This window comes from Chiloscyllium plagiosum, chromosome 39 (genome assembly GCF_004010195.1).
Source record: "Chiloscyllium plagiosum isolate BGI_BamShark_2017 chromosome 39, ASM401019v2, whole genome shotgun sequence".
Classification (NCBI taxonomy): Eukaryota; Metazoa; Chordata; class Chondrichthyes; order Orectolobiformes; family Hemiscylliidae; genus Chiloscyllium; species Chiloscyllium plagiosum.
The window spans coordinates 15,841,650-15,848,698 of NC_057748.1; the positions used below are offsets into that span (position 1 = coordinate 15,841,650).

Sequence of the window (7,049 nt, forward strand, 5' to 3'; positions counted from 1 at the left end):
CTTCCACCAACCCACCCCCCAAACCCCACTCGCCCTCCCCTTCCATCCATTGCCTTCATTCATTGCACAACCCACCAACCCCACCCCAGCCTGCTCCTGCCACAACCTCATTCTCCCAGGCAAACAGTCCTGGGAACAACCTCGAGTCGGGACAGAGACTAACTCACGTGGAGCCGAGACTATTATTCGATAGTTTGCTTCACCCAGCCCCTCACCCCTGCTCATAGCTCGTCAAATACCTTACTCCCCCACATTCCTCACCAAGAACGTCATCGCCTGCAGTGCCACTTGGTCACAACCGCTTGGTTCACTGAAATCTCCTTTCTCCTCACCTTGAGGCAGACGAGCCCCTATTCTTGGCTGAACGGGGGCTCAGATATGAAGGCATCCTATGCTGTAGTTAGAACTTGCCCAAACTGCTGCATTGTAATGTGCCTTGTTTTTTGATTTGATACCATCCTTAACTACTGTAGCCTTCTCTGGATGGTTCATCCTCCCTGAGTCTTTGTGCAGCAATGAAATATACTTGGGGGAGAAAGTGAGGTCTGCAGATGCTGGAGATCAAAGTTGAAACTTTATTGCTGGAACAGCACAGCAGGTCAGGCAGCATCCAGGGAACAGGAGATTCGACGTTTCGGGCACAGGCCACTTTCCTACTTGGAGTTTTGAAATGACTTTTTTTGAGAATGGGTCATGGTTTCTCTGGGGAGTCATTTGAGCTGTACAACCTGGAAACAGGCCCTTCGGTCCAACTCATCCGTGCCGAACAGATGTCCTCGGTAAAGCTAGTCCCATTTTCCAGCACTTGGCACATATCCCTCTAAACCCTTCCTATTCATGTACCCATCAATGGTAAGCACTGCTGCCTCACGGTGCCAGGGACCCAGGTTCGATTCCAGCCTGAGGTGACTGTCTGCATCGAACTTGCACATTCTCCCTCCATGTCTACGTGGAGTTCCACCAGGTGCACTGGTTTTCTCCCACAATCCAAAGATGTTTAGGTTAGGGTGGATTGGCCATGCTAAATTGTCCCGTAGTGCCCAGGGATGTGCAGGTTAGGGTGGATTGGCCATGCTAAAATATCCCGTAGTGCCCAGGGATGTGCAGGTTAGGGTGGATTGGCCATGCTAAATTGTCCCATAGTGCCCATGGATGTGCAGGTTAGGGTGGAGTGGCCATGCTAAATTGTCCCGTAGAGCCCAGGGATGTGCAGGTTAGGGTGGATTGGCCATGCTAAATTGTCCCGTAGTGCCCAGGGATGTGCCGGTTAGGGTGGATTGGCCATCCTAAATTGTCCCATAGTGCCCAGGGATGTGCAGGTTAGGGTGGATTGGCCACGCTAAATTGTCCCAGCCAGGGATGTGCAGATTAGGTGCATTAATCAGGGATAAATGTTGGGTGAAGGAATGAGTCCAGGCAGGTTATTCTTCAGAGGGTCGGAGTGGACTTGTTGAGCCAAATGTTGAGAGTGTGGTGCTGGAAAAGCACAGCAGATCAGGCAGCATCTGGGGAGCAGGAGAATCGACGTTCCTGATGAAGAGCTCATGATCGAAACGTCGATCTTCCTGCTCCGCGGATGCTGCTTGACATGCCGTGCTTTTCCAGCGCCACACTTTTTGACCCTGATTCCCAGCAGCTGCAGTCCTCATTTTCTCCTTGTTGAGCTAATTGGCCAGTTTCCACACTGTCGGGATTGTATGACCCGAATGTTGTAATTGTACCAGTCTCCACCACTTCCTCTGGCAACTCATTCCAGACACGCACCACCCTCTGGGTGAAAAAGTTGCCCCTTAAGTCCTATTCATAACTTTCCTCTCTCACCTTAAACCTATGCCCTCTAGTTTTAGACTCCCCCACCCCAGGGAAAAAAGATTTTCACCCTATCCATGCCCCTCATGATTTTATAAACCTCTATAAGGTCACCCCTCAGCCTCCGACACTCCAGGGAAAACAGCCCCCGCCTACTCAGCCCCTCCCTATAGCTCAAACCCTCCAACCCTGGCAACATCCCTGTAAATCTTTTCTGAACGCTTTCAAGTTTCACAACATCCTTTCGATTGGAGGGAGACCAGAATTGCACCCAATATATTTTCTTGCCACTCAGTTAATTGTGGATCCAATTGATCAAATTTCCATGGATCCCATACAGTCATACCAGTGTCTCATACAGGACGTTATCGAAAGCTTTGCCGAAATCCAAGTGGATTGAGGAAGAAGCATTGCCTTCATGTACAAACATGGTCACCCCATTTGAAAAACTCAGTGAAGTTGGTCAGCTATGATCTCCCCTTAACAAAACTGTACTGACTGTCCTTGATGAGTCTCGACCTCTCCAAACCCAGGTTATTTCTGTCCCTCAGAATTTCATCCAAACTTGTCCCAACACCAAGGTTAGACTGACTGGGCCATCGTTTCTTGATTCATCCCTTACTCCCTTCTCGAACAACGGCACCACGTCAGTTATCCTCCAGCCCTACTGCATCATTTCTGCGGGCGCAGAGGAAATGAGACACGGTGGCTCAGTGGTTAGCACTGCTGCCTCACAGTACCAGGTTCGATCCCAGCCTCAAGCGACTGTCTGTGTGGAATTTGCATATTTTCCTCGTGTCTGCGTGGGTTTCCTCCGGGTGCTCCGGTTTCCTCCCACAATGCAAAGATGTGCGGGCCAGGTGAACTGGCCGTAAGAAATTGCCCGTAGTGTTAGGTGCATTAGTCAGAGGGAAATGGGTCTGGGTGGGTTACTCTTCAGAGGGTCAGTGTGGACTGGTTGGGCCACACTGTCGGGAATCTAATCTAATCTAAAAAGTGAAAATGTGTGTAGGTGCCCGGTTATTTCCTCTCTTGCCTCACTTACCCGCCGAGGAGGTTTAGGAGAAAGGGAGGGATTGCAGATGAGGGTAGAAAGTGTGGTGCTGGAAAAGCACAGCCGGTCAGGCAGCATCCGAGGAGCAGGAGAATCGACGTTTCGGGCACAAGCCCTTCATCAGGCAGGTGATTATGCCTGAAACGTCAACTCTCCTGCTCCTCGGATGCTGCCTGACTGGCTGTGCTTTTCCAGCACCACAGTCTTCGAGGCACGGAGATTTACCCACTTTTAAGCCTCCCCTCTCTGTCTACGCTAATTTCTTCACCAGAATCACATGATTTCTATACCCAGACCATCCCTCTCAGTAGAGAATACCAATATTCATTTAGAATCCAACCTACATCCTCTGGCTTCACAGACAAATTATTGCTATGGGGCTTAAAATTCTCTTTTTATTGGTAACATGTGGTAAAACAAATTAGGATTTGCCTCCCAGTTACCTTTCAGGTCCTTTGTAGCTCCCCTAATCCTTTTAAGTCCCCTCTTGCGCTGGCTACACAGATCTAATTTGATTTATTATTGTCGCATCTACTCGGGACAGTGCAAAGTTTTGTTTCGCCTGTGGTACAGGCAGACTGTGTCATACAAACTGTGTAAGGCTGATTGAACAGGGCGAGGGATACAATGTTAGCGGCAGCAGGGAACGCCCACAACGAGCGAGGTCAGCATTACATTTAAAGCCTGAGAAAGTCGAGTCAGAAGTCTGATAACGGAGAAGGTGAGGGAACTGCAGATGCTGGAGAGTAGAGTCGAGAATGTGGCGCTGGGGAAAGCACAGCAGGTCAGGCAGCATCCGAGGAGCTGGGGGATTCGACGTTTGATCAGGAAGGGCTTATTGCCCGAAACGTCGATTCTCCTGCTCCTCGGATGCTCCCCGACCTGCTGTGCTTTTTCAGCGCCACACTCTCAACACAGCGGTTTAACAACAGCAGCGGAGAAGGAGCTGTTCTTGAATCGGTCGGTATGTGTGTTTAAGCTTTTGTATCTTTTTGTAAGCTTTTTGTTGGCAGAGATTATAACCGGGGTGGGAGACGTCTTTGCTGATGTTGACTGCCTTCCTGAGGCGGTGGTGTGTACAGATGGAGTCAGTGGATGGAAAGGTTGGCTTACGTCATGCATTTAGTTGTGTTCACAACTCTCTGCAGTTTCTGACAATCCCGTGCAGGGAAGTTGACATAACAAGCAGCGATGCATGCAAATGGAATACTTTCCGTGATGCTCCAAGTCTCCTGTTGTGTCGAGGCCTCACTGTCTGCCGGAAACCTCCCTTTTCTCTTTGTCCAATGCTGTATGTCCCTCAATACCCAGGGTTCACAGGATTTGATGGTCCCATCCTTTCTCTGTGGCGAAAGTGAGGGACTGCAGATCAGAGTCGAGAGTGTGGTGCTGAACTGTGGAGCAGGCCAGGCAGCATCCGAGGAGCAGGAGAATCGACATTTTGGGCGAAAGCCCTTCATCCTTTCTCTCTGTTGACCTTGTACTGTTTCTTTCTTGAATGGATCCCACTGCTCTGAGAGAGAAGGTATCTGTTTCCCAGTCCACTTTGGCCAAATGATGATCTGATCTTATTAAAGTCAGCCAGCCGAGAAGTTTGAGCTCAGGCCCATTCTTGACCTTTTTTCCATGCCAATCTTGCATCTAACAGAGCTGTCTGCAAAATACTTGCTCGGTGTTGATGCCTAAAAATGAAGTCCAGGAACACTCCTTGTCTTGTCAGGCCGTTTATATACTGGCTTATAAAGCTCTTCAGGATGCATTTTAAAAAAATAACTCTGCTCCCTCTAAACCTTTCACACTATAGGTACTGTTGGTTAGTCGAAACTCCCTACAATCACCACCCTATTACTTTTACACTTCCCTAAGTTTGCCAACATATCTGCTCCATTCTGCGTCTCTTGGAGTGTGAGGGGTCTATAGTACAGTCCCATCAATGTAATTGCTCCTTTACAGTTTTTAAATTTTACCCAGTTTTAATTGGAGAGTCTTCCGAGATGACCTTTCCCCCTTACTGCTGTAACATATTCCCTGACCCGGAAGTCATTCCACATTATTCATTCTAAAATAGCCTTATCCATAAGGGTGGCATGGTGGCTCAGTGGTTAGCACTGCTGGCCTACAGCACCAGGTCCCAGGTTCAGTCCCAGCCTTGGATGACTGTCTGTGTGGAGTTTGCACATTCTTCCCGTGTCTGCGTGGGTTTCCTCCAGGTGCTCTGGTTTCCTCCAAAGGTGTGCAGATCAGGTGAATTGGCCATGCTAAATTGCCCATAGTGATGGTGCATTAGTCAGAGGGAAATGGGTCTGGGTGGGTTACTCTTCAGAGGATCAGTGTGGAATTGTTGGGCCGAAGGGCCTGTTTCCACACTGTAGAGAATCTAATCTAATTTTTGGGTGAGGAAGTTAGTGCTCTTGGTAGTCACAGAGTCATACATAGAACATAACAGCACAGCAAGGCCCTTCGGCCCTCAATGTTGCACCGACCTACGAAACCAATTGGAAGCCTTTTTAACCAATGAAAATCAAGAAAAGTCCAATCAACTGTAACATGGTGACATGATTGACAACAGGTTAATCCAATGGTATTCCTTGGGAAATAAATCTTATTTACATAAATTGTTATGCCACGGTAGCAGTTTAACATTAGTTTGAATGGTCAGTTAATGTGTCAGTATTTATTTTATGAAAACTCTATTGTCCTCTTATCTTTGAATTCTGCAAAATAGTGTACAAGTTCACCGGGTTCAATCACTACTCTCAGCTAGTTTCTTGAATTCTTTTAAATTGAACAGCCATTTTGTGGTTAGTAAAAAATCCACATATACTTGTTGCTTCTAATAATAACCTAAGTTCAAATTTTAGATTCTACACTATTCCATTTTCATCTATATGTCTATCCAATACAATACTACTGTTGCAGGCACGTCCCTACCACTCTCTGAGTAAAGAAACTACCTCTGACATCTGTCCTGTATCATTCAGCAGGGAAACACTTAAAAATCACACAACACCAGGTTCCTGCCCAACAGGTTTATTTGAAAGGGTGAGCCTTCAGAGCACTGCTCCTTCATCAGGTGGCAGAGATCATAAGACACAAGAATTTAGAGCAAAATTCTCCCCCATTGATAATGTCTTCTGATCCTGCTCCACAGCTACCTGATGAAGGAGCAGTGCTCCGAAAGCTAGTGCTTCCAAATCAACCCATTGGATTATAACCTGGTGTTGTGCGATCTTTGTCAACCCCAGTCCAACACTGGTTCCCCCGCATCATGGTAAGCACGGAAACAGTCCAGCCAGTCCACGGCGACTGTAATCCCAAACTAATCTGCGCGTGATTGGCCCATATCCCTCCAAACCTTTCCCGTTCATGTACTTAGCGAAATGTCTTTTAAATGTTGTAACAGCAGCCACATTCACCACTTCCTCTGGAAATTCATTCCACACACAAATCACACTCTGCGTAAAAAAAAAATTGCCTCATATGTTCTTTTTTTAAAAAAAATTCCCCTCCCACCTTAGAAAATGTGCCCTCTCGTCCCCCACCCTAGGGAAAAGACACCTGGCCATTCACCTTATCTATACCCCTCATGATTTTATAAACCTCTGTAAGGTCACCCCTCAAACCTCCTACGCTCCAGGGAAAATAGCTCCAGCCTATCTTGTCTCTCCTTAATTGAAACCCTCCATACCCTCGAAAATCTCTTCTGAACCCTCTCGAGCTTAATACTATCCTTTCGATGACAGGGTGACGGGACTTGGATTCAGAAAAGGCCTCACCAACATCCTGTATAACCTCTACATAACGTCCCAACTCCTATACTCAATGGTCTGAGCCATAAAGGTGCTGAACGCCTTCTTAAGCAGCCTGTCTATGTTTCTTCCGAGAGGAGACGGTAAAGCAGTCACATCTCTGGAACCGTGATGCCTGAGAGTCTTGGGATCGAATCTCGGCGAGCTGAGGCAATCAATGACTAAAATCTGGACTTGACAGGAAGCATCAGTCTGATGACTATGATTGTTGGAAAAACCCATTAGGTTTACTGATGTCTGGTAAGTGAAGGAAATCTGCTGTCCTTACCCAGTCTGGCCTGGATTGAATCGCTAGAATCATGGAGCACTGACACCACACGTAGAGGATGTTTGAAAGAGAGAGGGCCTTGCAGTGTTTCTCCCCTGTACCTTGGTCT

The 7,049-nt window shown here is 47.5% G+C and overlaps 1 protein-coding gene across 1 annotated transcript in view; it reads right to left on the reverse strand.

Moving 5' to 3' along the window:
* The window catches only part of LOC122542273 (toll-like receptor 13), a 14,773-nt gene extending 7,734 nt beyond the window's left edge, over positions 1–7,039 (reverse strand). The window contains exon 1 of the mRNA XM_043679848.1: positions 6,941–7,039. The gene's annotated coding sequence lies outside the window, so the exon portion shown is untranslated. The remainder of the gene's footprint in view (positions 1–6,940) is intronic.
* Positions 7,040–7,049: the final 10 nt, after the last annotated feature.